Source organism: Pinus tabuliformis, chromosome 9 (genome assembly GCF_031772625.1).
Source record: "Pinus tabuliformis cultivar Carrire ecotype Pingquan chromosome 9, CPIR1, whole genome shotgun sequence".
NCBI lineage: Eukaryota > Viridiplantae > Streptophyta > Pinopsida > Pinales > Pinaceae > Pinus > Pinus tabuliformis.
The window spans coordinates 826,130,552-826,144,112 of record NC_142307.1 but is presented as its reverse complement, the minus strand read 5'-3'; the positions used below and the strand labels follow the sequence as shown (position 1 = coordinate 826,144,112).

The 13,561-nt window shown below is 37.3% G+C and overlaps 1 pseudogene; it reads right to left on the bottom strand.

The window, feature by feature from the left end:
- Window positions 1–616: 616 nt before the first annotated feature.
- On the bottom strand, window positions 617–13,181 carry LOC149151340 (beta-galactosidase 1-like; annotated as a pseudogene).
- Window positions 13,182–13,561: the final 380 nt, after the last annotated feature.

Genomic DNA, 13,561 nt, shown 5'->3' with positions numbered 1-13,561 from the left:
AACTGGCATTGTTGGTTGCCATTGACAGACTCAACTTCTAGACTGATCTGTATACAATGGGATACTACCATATGATGGTCCTCCAGAATATGGAGGATAAGGTGAATAAACATATTGCTTTCCATATGGTGGCAATCCAGTATGTAATGGATACATAGGTCATTGTTGACTAGATTGCCCAGTTTGATATTGATATGCAGGATCAAACTGTTGAGTTCCTGTAAATGAAGAACCAGTAAAATTCTGGTTGAGGACATGGGTGATGACCATGGCATAGAAGCAACCCTTGAGTGGGTTCCAAATGAAGATTGGTAACCAATTGGGATGGACGTTTCACCATATAGATGTGACACAGGAGTAGTAGAAAACATCGAAGAGGTTGCGACAGAAAATTATGTCGCAACTGCATCAGATGATACAATCTGAGATGTTGATGATTGTTCAGCCATAGTTAACTGACCCAATAGATGTCCTAAAGAATCAATGGGTACTCAAAAAGAAGTGGGATCAAAAGAAGCAGTAAAATGAGGAGTATGAGAGTAAATATAAAGCTCGGTTCAAAAATGGAATGGGGTTCCAGGTGTAGTATCTTCTTCAAATTCTCCCTTAATAACAATTAAACTAGGTGGAAGAACTTCACCATCAGGTCCGTAAAGACTTCTGGTGTTGGTAAAGTGGAAGTTTCAGTAGTTACTGATGTCTGAGGGTTAACCAGTTGATCGTCTTCAGGTAAATTAAAAACTTCTGAATGTTCAAATTCAAACTCCAGATGTTTTGGTAAAAGAACAACAGTTTCAGGGAGAGGTTCCTGAACAACTTCAGTTTCAAAAGTAACTTTTGTTTGAATTGTGATAGGTTCTGGATTATCTTCTAGTTGAACTAATTCAAGTTCAGAAGTAATTTCCTGTTGAGCAACTTCTAGTTGAGGATCAACTTGTTGTTGAACAACTTCGGTTACTGTTACAGTAGTATCAATTACAGTGTCCTCAGGTAATTGTGAATCTTCTTCTTCAGTAACAGATGTACCAGATATATTTGGAGTAATTGGAGTCTCAATACTTACCGAAATGGATGATTCTAGTAATTCAGATGAAAAACCAGGAGTTCTTAATGTACTTGACTTAGTTAAACAAGACGGCTTTGACCGAATAGGTGTATCTTCAGGTGAAAAATGTGGTTTAATCACTACTCTCCGCGAATGACAGGGTAAGGGTTGATGTTCCTCTATGATTAATAATTAATTTTATTACAAAAAACAAAATAAACAAAAAAGGGGTAAACTAGGCAAAAGGTTTACCAAACAATTGTGAACTACAGAATACCTCCTGGCGAACTAAGAAGTATGGGCAAGTAATCTCCCCGAATGTTGTGTTCAATGTATCACAATGTACAAGGCGGCCGACTCAGTTACCTAAGGATGGATATCAACCTAGTTTTTTCCTCCCATATATACCTAAATGTACATGGAGGCCCAATTCGTATAAGTGTTGTCTAATGCAAAACTGCACAGTGAGAGCATTCCCATATACTTTATGTACTGTAACACCCCCCTATATACCCGAAGGTAAGTGGACGAGCTACGATATACTCACATACGTGGAATGAGGTATCACACTCAGGATGTATTGCAGACAAGTTAGCAACAACTACTTTGTTTTATGATGCTAGAACACGTCTCTAGCCTAGAACCACTAAATGTTTTCATTAGGTGACAATGCTCCATTAGGTAAATTGATATTAATTTTAAGTTGATCTTGCTTAGTAATTTTCCTTTCAAATTCACCATGTGATGTATTACGAAATTCCTAGGAATGCAACTATTATGATAACCATTCTTTCCATCAATTTAACAATGAAAGTCTTAGCTAATAGGGATAGAGCAATTAGATTTCTTTTGATCAAAGAGAAAAGAGAACAATCTAATGCAATTTCCCTAAACTATTCCTATGAGCACACACAAAGTTTTCAATGCAAAATGCATGTATTTCTTTTCAATTTCCTTAATGTGAATATGAACAAAAGGAAACTAATTCACATACACTCAATCAATCTTTAACAAGAATGAATAATTTACAATAGTTCTATTTCGAAGGAAAAGAAGACTTTTACAACACTTTCTTTCGAGCAAAGATTAATCGACTATAATCTAACTTTGACTATGGATCAATAATGACAAAGAAAACATTTAAACAACATTAATCAACCAAGTCAAAATAGGGCTAGCAAAGGTGATAAAAACTTGTTTTCTGAGGCATGACATTCACTGATCAATCAATAGGCAATCAAACAGAGGAAATTTGGCAAAAACTCAATCCAAAGGTGGGAAACTGACCCTAGGAGGATCAGCGCAACCCTGAATGGGTGTTAGTGTGCTTCAAAGCACTATCCCTAAGCCAAGGGTGCTTTGCAGTGCACTATGTCCCTCACAGACCTGCACTAGTGACGGTGAGCCATTTCAAGAGGCAATTTGACATAGATTTGGACCAAAATTCAATGCAAAAGAGCTGAAATACAATCAATGAACACAAGTAGGGTCTACAAGAGTGTCCTAGGAGGTGGATAAGCTACTAGGAAGGATGACTTATCCCCATTGGAGTCTCCAATTTGTTTTGGAGAATTTGGTATATACAAATAAATACTAATTCCCTAAATACGTAGCCATATCTAGAACAACAGTTTAAAGCACTTCATCCTTTTCCTATAAGCAATAGATAAGAAAAAGAAGATGAGAAGACCTACTTGTAGTTCTTCTTTCCTCTTGTCTCCTTTGTATCAATCCTGTCACTCCTTCCTGTACTTAACACGCTTGAGAAGTACCTATAAACATCAACAAAAGACAAAGAACCAACCAAAGAAAAATATCTATTGAATACAAGTAAATGGAATCAGGTACATTCACACATATAAGCATCATATAACAAGATAAGAATATGGGAAAAAGGTTCAAATACTTTATTTAATAGAAGAAGGAATTACAACCATCAAGTATGATTTGAAGTCACTCCTCCAGCTTGTATCCCATCCACATCACATCAAAAGCATGACAAACTTGTAGCATAACAATACTTGTTTCAAAGTCAATTCTCATAGCAACATTATCTCCTTACAATTCAACATAGTCCAACCCCTGATCACTTAGATGAGTGTTCAATTTATAGGAAGATGAAGGAGGTTATGTCATAAATGGGGGTATTGAATGGCCTTCCATACTTAGAATTAGTTCCATGGAGGAAGGGATGAGAGGATAGGTTGCATCTTAACTCATTCCTTATCCATTTTCGAGCTCATAGGAGTTGAAAAGTTAGGGAAATTTCTAGATGACTCCAAGAGATAAGAATATTCCCCAAACCCTATGTGAATTTCACTCAATCTCACCCACCGCAGGTTAAAGAGGGCCTAAGTGCTCTGCAGAGCACCTTAGCATGGACTCAACTGCTCTACAACACACCCTTAAATGGGCCTACTTGCGTTGGTCCCTCTAGAGGTCTTTTCCGGATGTCTTCAAGTCATGAAACTATCTGGGAAGGAGGCATTCAAAAGGGTGACTTGTTTAGGGCATGTAGCAACTAGAATTAGGGTTTGATGAGCCCTAAAACACTGATATGGATGATGGGAGTGATGTGCCCAAATGGATTGGTAACACCACCCCCTGAAGCATTTTGGGTGGGTAACCTACTTGGGCGATAAACAAGTTGCCCCCCAAGAATGAATCTTCATATCTGGATCTGACGATCCAGATTCATTCGGGGGGGAGCACTGGGTCCGATTTCCCACTATCTGACCCACCAGAGGATGCTAGGAGTGGGGACCATGTGCCACGTGGGCCAATCAGTGGACACCTTTTCAAGTGAGTGCAGATTCAAAGGTATAACATTGACTCTACCCACCCCCTCTCCTGTCCACCTATCCCTGTCATCGCCCAATCTCACCCAACCACGTGTCCCTCCCATGACGTCATTTCCACATTAACTGACTATTTCTACCACTCAATTTATAAAATCCTACCCACCTCACCATTTTCAAATATGTTTCTTAGTTACGCTGCTCTCTCGCCGGTCGCTTGTCCAGAATGTCGTTCGAGCTCAATTGATCAAGTACCTCCTCCCGACATTTTTTTCAGCATGCTCCATGACAACTAAGAAACCTACTAATCCTATCCACCTTTAAATTGCTTAGATACTTGTAAGAAATGAAGAAAGAGGCTCCCGAGACCCCAAAGTCTAGAGAGGACAAACCCTCTTCCAGTGTTTACCTCATGGACACAGAGGCACAGATTGTTGACCTTGCCTATGCCTACCACCTTTATAACCTCTATTTTTACCTGTATGGCAACCATGTTAGGGGGCAAGACCCATTCCAGGTAGTTGACTCCAGCCTATACTACCAATTCCCACCTTCTGTGTACCATTTTCTCAAAGACATCTCTTGATTGGCCGCAACCTACATTTACAAAAAGAATTTCTTTTTTTCCTCCTCTGGGGCTAAAATTCTCAAAGTGACCCCAAAGATGATTCAAAAGGACTTGGTTTACCCCAGTTCTCCAGAACCCCAACAGTTTACTTATGTCACATTAGTTTATCATTACTCTACCCTCCCAAAAAATGACCAACAATCTTTCATGCAAATGGTCCTGGCCCTTGGCCTACAAGCTCTTCCTATATCTAACAAGTTCCCTATCACCATATTTACTGAACCTATCCAACCCATCCTATCCCTAATTTCCCATTTTCTGGGGGATGATGATGCCAACATAGTGAAAAAATCCACCTTGGGGTTTTTAAGGAAAATTATGCATCCTGGCCACCTATTTGATATTCTATCTTACCTATCTAATGCCATAAGATTTCAGTTGCACCATTTTTCCACCACATCCTATTTTAGGTACTATTCTTTGTTGTTCTATTTTTTTGTGTATACCCATGTGTTACACAAAATATTGGCACCATGGCATTCTACAGTCAGTGTGTGTCTACCACCATTCATACTTTCCTCCTATGCAAGTCTTAAACCTTAGCTCTTCATGTCAAGCCTTGAAAAATGAGAGAAAGTCCTTAAAAATCTCTAAAACTCGGGTTCCGCACTTTCTCTTAGCATTACCTGTGGTCCTGCACCCCTTGATCATGTCCCCTGCAAACCAGCCCACTCTGTTTCTGTGTAATGGGTGCAGAACCCTGTAAAAGTCAAAAAGGCGCAAGTACATTCTTAAAAACTCACTTTGGGTTATTTCTGGAAGCTTCTAGAGGGAATCTTGAGGTGGCAAGTTCACTCCTTTGATGTTCATGCATCCCATAACTAAAGGAGCTAACCCCTTAATGTGAGGAGCTTATCCCTTTGAAGGAGGACCCTATCCCTTCATAGGTGGACCTGTAACTTCCTCCCTTTGCACTATAAAATGAGGCATTAGGCTGGTTACTGAAGAGGTTGCAAGCTGAGTATTTTTTAGGGTAAATGCTGTTGGAATTTAGACTTCCTAATTGAGCTTGAGAGGAGAGATTACATACCTTTTGATCTCATTGGGAAGAGTGTGAAGCTTGTCAAAGTAGAGGAGATTCTTGCTTGGACCCTGGGAGGAGCTTGTACAACATCAAGGCACCAAGGTTGTAAAGTTCTTCTTTGTTTAAAGTTAATACAATCAAGTTTATTTTTCTCTATAAGCTATCTCTTATGGTTTATTTCATGGATTCCTTGATCACCATGATGAATATGATTTATTATATTGGCTATGCAGGTGTTATTTGCTGTGTGCTTGTTTGTGTTTGCAAGTTCTCAAAAGGAAACTCATTCGGATGGTTGAAGCGTGGCTGCCACAAACTAGCGTTGGACTTAAGGTAGGGTCTAAAACACCTCTTGGTTTTTATTTATAAATCGCAATATTTAGAGAAAGGTAGATTTGCTTGTTCTGCTTGTCGCTAGATATCAGTTGATACTAGGGAGATCGGTCTTGTCCGCAAGAATGATTTATCCGGCCGACACCATGTAGATGAGTTTGAGTGTTGGGGCATTATCTTGTTAGATTGCAACAAGTGGAGGAAATATGTGTTTGATTGGGACATTGATTTTAGAAAGAGGCCAACTTCTCGGTGGTTACTCTCAATTTATATCAACTTATATGGCTATTGCATATAAGATTATCCATTGTTTTTCTCCCCGCAAGGTTCTCCCCCAACAAAGAGAGATTCTCCATCTTACCAAAGATACTAGGGTAGGGGACTGGTATATTTTTTAGGATCACACAGAGATCAGGGTTTATGGTTGTGAACTTCCCCCTTACCATCTACATATGTTGATGTCTATGAGGTTATTTTCTCTAGAATTCATCAGGCAAAGTCTCAATGTGGACCAGATCCACTTTGTCACTGCAAAGAAGGGAAATATGTTTAAATTAGGAAATACCATGGGGCCTTTATTTGCCAATTCCAATCAGGCCATCAAGGGAGTTGAAGCATTACTCAGGAAAATGAATTCAACCAAGGGGATGTCTGGCATTATGACCCTCATGGTGGCATTTCTCAAAGGAGGGAGAAGATAAAATATTCAACTTATGAACATGATAATAGGCCTGAAATTTAATGGAAAGCTAATCTTGATTGATGGCCTATGGATATAAAGATGGAGAGCAAGCCTCCAGTAACCAAGGACAAAGTGCAAAAGAGGATGGCGAACCAAACTGGAGATATAAAGATGGAGGATATACATGAAACTAAAAAGGCAAAAACCTAGGGGACAGAATAAGAAGAACTTGAAACCAGTCTAGTGGAAACAAGGTGAGATGAACCGGGCTTCCAAGTGACCTTGGAGGATCCATCACAAGCTACTGCCCCATCCTCTTCAGAGGTGGATATTTTAGGTGCAAAAGGAGGTGCAACTATTACTGGGTCAAGTTGGCCCACTATAAAGGCCATTTAAGAAATAAATAAGAAGGTGGGAGAGGAGATGCAACAACAAATGGAACCTCACTCAATTCGATACTAGACCATGCTATTAGCTACTATGGATTTAAAAAGAAATTGGTTGAATTTTTCACTACAACACCCACTGGTACAATATTTTCCTTTAGTTTCTCAGTTCAAATACTTGGATGTTTTAGTGGACTTAACAAGTGTTCCCCTGCCAGATAAGATAAATTTCCATAAGCAAGTTGGTAAGATGCTGTATAGCGAGCTCAACTGGAGCGCAATGACCATAAGCAAGGCAGAGAAGTTGCTCGAAAAGGTTGCAACTAGTTTGAAGTAAGAGAGAGCCAACTCAAAGGCTCTCCACATATAGAATGACAGCTTCAAGGAGATGGTCATGAATGTAGGAGTGAATCCTAAAGATAAAACTACTTTTGAAGCCCTCCTTCAAAATTCCTAGACAAAATCAAGGATCTTAGGCATAATATGAAGATGCTAGGTAGTGAGCATGTTCAATCCAAAGAACTTGTATAGGTGGAAGAAGAGAAGGAGATCCTAGAAAAAGAGTTCATTGATAGTAATAATGAAATTGTGGCCGTTCAGCACTAAGCAAGAGAGCTTTAAAGGAGAATAAACTCATATATATGTGTGGTGATAGTGCCTGAAGATCCTCAAAATCGAATTGAAAAATTCACTAAGACCCTCATTGAGCTCCAACTTTCAGAGGGGGAGCTTAAAAGGGTGCAGAACGATCTAGATGTTGCTCAGAGAATCCTAACACAGAAAGAGAAACAATTGGTGACTGCTAAGACAAATGCCTAAATCATTGATAAGAATCTATAGGTAGAAAACCAAGACATATTTGAGTTAGAGGCAAAGCTTAAAGGAAACATGTCCCTACTACAAGCCAAGCAACTAACCTGGGATGATATCATTGAAGAGTAGTGAACCAATGGGTGTATAGAACCTTGATGGATGAACAGAGGATTGTAATCAAATACTATGAAGAAATCTTCCTGTCATCTAAAGAGGAGGGAGAAAAAAACCCCAGATTGCCAAAAGGTTCATTCAGTTTTTGAATGAGAGGCCACTCAATGACATGAGGCCCATAAATGTAGTGGACAAAGTAACTTATATCATGGATATTTCTAAGGTTGTCTAGAAGGAGGAGGCTAGAGTCAAAGATGAGGAGTACCTAGAGATGGTATCAATAACGTGGTTGCCTTTAACACTGAGTTTGAGAGGATTGTCAGGGAAGGGTTACCCAGCTGTTGGAACTTTGGGTGAGTGCTGATCCATTGGGAACAATATAGTCAAAGACCAGTGGATGAAAAAAGAAAAGTAAAATCTTCCCTTGAGAAGACTGCCACTTTGAAGGGTAAGATCATGGTTAACTATCTGAAGAGGTACTTTTAGTTGTTGGGGATGGTAAAGACCCTGTTTTGACCTAGATTGAACTACACATGTCTGACCAACCTAAAAATTTCATATCAACGATTCTTCTCGGCTCCTCTATCAGCGCTAGCACAGTGGAAACTATGCGAGCAGTTCTTTAACCCTCTTGTGATGCAAATCATCGAATCATCTATGCAGCCTCCACAACCTACCTATCGTGACCAGCAATACCGCAGATCGTATTGATTATGACACTTTTATTTCCTATTTTATGTAAATAATTTATTTTCACAAGTCATTTAGGGTTTAGTTAGTACAACAGTGCCACATAGCATGTTTATTTTTTTGTTATGATTATCGATTACAATGAAATCAAGAAGGAATATTTTGTAACAGGATCTCCCTCTGAGGCCCTATAAAAACAATTTTATGATACTGAACCAAGGGTTTAGAATTTTTTTTCCAAGAGAGAAGATCCATCTACTTTCAATGAAATGTATTCTTTGTGGAAAATTAATAAATTTTTTTAGCGATTCCAGCTCATCTAAATCTGTAGTATGTTCTCTTTATGTGTTTGTTCCATATGTTCTTATTATTCTTCTTAGAATACATGTAATAGTAGTTGCTAGAAGTGTTTTCATGAACTTATGGATTCATCTTGGTCTAATGCTAATGAATATGCATATATTCATATGAAATCCAATCCTTAAAATGTGCTCCATGTATCTTTGCATTCCATTCAATTCTCCATTTCATCCATTTCAATTTGAATTTTGATACATCAGATTCTTAGATTTAAGCCCTATGCATCGATTTTCCTTCTTGCTCCAGTCTTCTACCAAATATACTATAACGACTAATAAACTACAAGTTCATGTGATGTTGACTGCAATGGATCTAATGTTAATGCTTTTGTGAGTAATAATTTGCATGAGGCCTTTGCATTTCTCCTATTAAGGAAGGTTTTGAATCGATTTCCTCTCAAAATATTAAACATTGAGTTTGATGTGAATTTCCAGCAAATGTTTAAGACACCCATAAAGATGTCTTAGGAATTGGTCTCGTTTCAACCCACGTGATGTCTCTAGGGGCTACAAAACACCCCATGAAAACTCGATTAATTAGCATTCAAAGAGTACCATGAAGATTTCACTTTGCATATAGTCATTGCCATAAATTTCCCATCGATGGTAAAAATGGGGAGCTTCGTTGTTGTTCTTTTGAAGTTGATGTGAAAGTGAAGCAATAATATGTTCAAAACTTAAATTTACCACCGATGTATATACAATGTTTCAAATGAGTTCTTTCAAATAGTGATATAAATTCAATCAACACAACAAGGGGAATATACTAACTCAAACTCCAATAGGTCATTTCTATTCTAAATAAATATTGCATGCTAAGAGGGAGGAATAAAACATTGTAAATGTAAATGAATTGTTTTTTGTTTTTTATCTTACAAATTGGAATGTTCCCCATTTGCAGAGAATTAAGCCTTGGCTAGGAAGTGCCCTTACCAAGTGATACATTTACTAAGCTAAAGAGGCATGTTCTGAGAGTTTCTAAGGTAATGGAGTCCTGAAAGGTTTTAAATTCACCAAGGTATGTTCCTGAAAGATTAGAAAAAACTAGACTTACATATGGTTTTAGAAGTAAAAATAGGGAGACCTAAAATATGACATGTTGCAATAAAAAATATAAAGGAATGGAACTAAAATATTGATCCAGATCTTGGGGGGAGGTCCCTAATATATAAAAAATTGAAATGGATCTTAGGGGGGGAGGACCCCAAGATCTGAAAAATTGAAATGCCAGAAAAAAAAAAGAGAACACACGATAAATAAAACCACGAAGAAACTTTTTATATATATTAAAATAGAGAATAATTGTAAAATCTACATTGTGATGGACAATCTATCCTTTTACAAAACGTGACTCATTACTTATAGTCTTTTTTTAGTTACAATACCATAGGTAAATTCCATGGGTGGGTAAATACCATGGGTGAATGAATACCATGGGTATATGCCACTTACAATACCATGGGTGGGTGCAACTTACAATACCATAGGTAGATTGCATGGGTGGATGAACACTATGGGTGGATAAATACCATGGGTGAATGAATACCATGGGTAGATGCCACTTTCCATTCAGATCATTCCTCCCTCTTTAAGAAGAAATGGTCCCCATTGCACGAAGTTATCTCTTGAGAAGCATGTGTTCAATATGAAGAGCCACTAAAGAGGAGGGTTTTGTGTGTTTAACCCATAACCATGATGAACGAAGATCCGATGATGGAGATACCTTGTAATGGTTGTGACCAACTATGATACTAATAGTGTGTGGCCTAGAAAATGGACTTCAATGAAGTGTGGGTTTGTGAATGACCCATAACCATGAAAAATGAAGATCTGAAGATAGAGATACGCTATAATTCTTGTGACTAATTGTGATAACAATAGTGTGCAACTTAGAAAATGGACTTCAATAACAAGGATTTTGTGTGGTTGACCCATAACCATGATGGTGACTGTTGATGAAGTAGTAGGTGCCACATAGCTTGGGGTGGGAGGGAATGTCTCCAAAGAATCCAAGTTGGATGTTGCTATTATGAAACTAATGAACGTGAAGCAAGTTCCTACTAAAGAAGGGTGGGAGGGCATGTCTCCAAAGGGAACCTGCTCCGAATGCTGCTCTAGATATATAAACTAATTTAAAATGGGAATAACTCGGTCAATATAACTAAGAATATTTATTATAACCTATTTTCTGAAATAGAATGATTGTTTTTCATCTTTCCATGTGATTGGACCCTATCTAGACACTTTGGAAACTCAGATTCGCACTACAACTGTCATGTTGTCACAAAAGTTCCAAAAAAGTAACTGATTTTAAATCAATGATATCTCCCTCATCCAAACTCTAATTCAACCAACTTTTCTTTTGAAATTTAGTGTTTTTTCAAGAGGAGATTAGATTAGCAATCATTGTTTTTGAAATTATACACAAAAGCAACAAAAAACTATAAGAGATATGCCATCCACGAATTTCCTTCATAAACATTTCTACAACACAACTGATTTTAAATTGGCGATATCTCCCTCATCTGGACTCTGATTCGACCAATTTATTTTTTGAATTCGGGTATTTTTTCGCAAGGAACCAAGATATGTTATTTTTATTCATAATGTTTCCACCAAAATTTCCAGATCTGATCTGCAAACTCATTGCCCAAAAAATTCTTGCAAAAAAAAAAAATCTTCCCGCTTTACCCAATAAAGTGCTTTGTGGAGGTTGTAGCATTTGCATGAATTTTGTTGAATATTGTTCAAAAAATTTGAAACTAAAATATGCTTCAAACCCACATTCCCATGGAGTCGTAACCTAGATCTGATACCATTGATTCATATCTTGGGGGTAGGCCCCCAATATCTAAAAAAATAAAATGGATCTTGGTGGGGGGGGGGGGTAGGCCTCCAATATCTCTAAAAAAATGAAATGCCAAATATATATATATATTATTAAAATAGAGAATAATTGTAAAAGCTACATTGTGATGGACAATCTGTCCTTTTACAAAATGTGACTTGTTACTTATAGTCTTTTTTTAGTTATAATACCATAGGTAAATTCCATGAGTGGGTAAATACCATGGTTGAATGAATACCATGGGTAGATGCCACTTATAATACCATGGGAGGATGCAACTTACAATACCATAGGTAGATTACATGGGTGGATGAATACCATGGGTAGATAAATATCATGGGTAGATGCCACTTTCCATTCTGATCAAATATACTCTTATATTGGATTTGACAGATCAAGATGACCTTTGATAGTTTTGGGGGATAGGTGATGGAAAAATGATATATTGAGGACAGGGAATGCAAACATAGTCAGTGAAAAAAAAATAAAGCCTGGAAGGCCTTAAACCATATATCATAAACATATCCATGATATATTGTCCTTTGGAACATTGAAGATGAACCAAAACTTACAAACTTAATGGCCAATTTTTTTGTCTTTTGGAACATTGGAGATGAACCCTTGGTATGTGAAATTTTTTGTACTTGGTTAGTACTCTCAAGATGCCAAAAGTTAATAGATTAAGAATGCAATTCAAATGTGTGAGCACACACACTATCTATAGATCTTCTCATGAGTGAAACTCCGGAATGATTTCCTCCAATTTCCTCATACAACACCAACACATTACCCATAGGTTGCAGCCACGATCAAGAACATGGTAGCTAAAACCATGAAATATTATGATATTCAAATCATCTCAAATTTGTCAAAATAGATTTAACATTTTTTAAGAGCTTATAAAATCCACCCTTAATGTGAGAAATTTGGAGGAGCACAGTTCATTATTTATAAAATACAACATCGATTAAAAATACTTGCAACAAATTACAAATCACTCATTAGTGCTCAAAATATTGGCCATAGTTTGTCGCACATTTGTGAGGACTCTAAGTTCCTTCATAAGAACATCCATATGAGCAGACACCTTCCAAAATATATGAAGTCTAGTACCGACCAATGCTTTTCCCATTTACTCAATATTGGCCTTTCCCATGGTGCTTAAATCCCATCCTAATGGATGTTTTTCAGTTGGTACATCAAACACAACCTGTACAACATATACATTTAGACTTTGTACGCATAAGATTCGGTAAAATATTTATCTTACTCAATTTTTTCCATCCAAGTATAAGCAGAAATATGTTGCTAATACAAAATCTAGTTCCCACACTTGATGACCATTACCTTATACCATGTTAGAGGCTATGTCCAAGGAATCACTACTCCTTTCATCCACTCAACAATGTTATCTCCACTGGTGTCAGGATTCATTGGTTCACCTTTCAATCCAATCTGCATGCATAAAGTATAAAGAATAAAATAGCATATATCAGACATGATGAAAGCAAATATGAGATTATTCTTTCGATAATTTATGATAGATATTTAGATTTAGTATATCAATTATATACTATTTTATAGTTCTAAGGTCTAGTAAGTCATCCCCAAATCCATTGAAATATATTTCATTTGTTTAGATATAAAAAATGTAGGATCTAGTTGCTACAAAATCTCAATGAAAGAACAAGAAAACAACTTTCCCCTGTTCATTGTTTTAAAAAGTAGTAACAGACAATCTGATATTGCTATAACATTGGTCAGTTACCTACTATGCCAAATTATTATAACCCTAAACATTACAACAAAATTTCACCTTTGATGACTGATCTTTGTTGTTT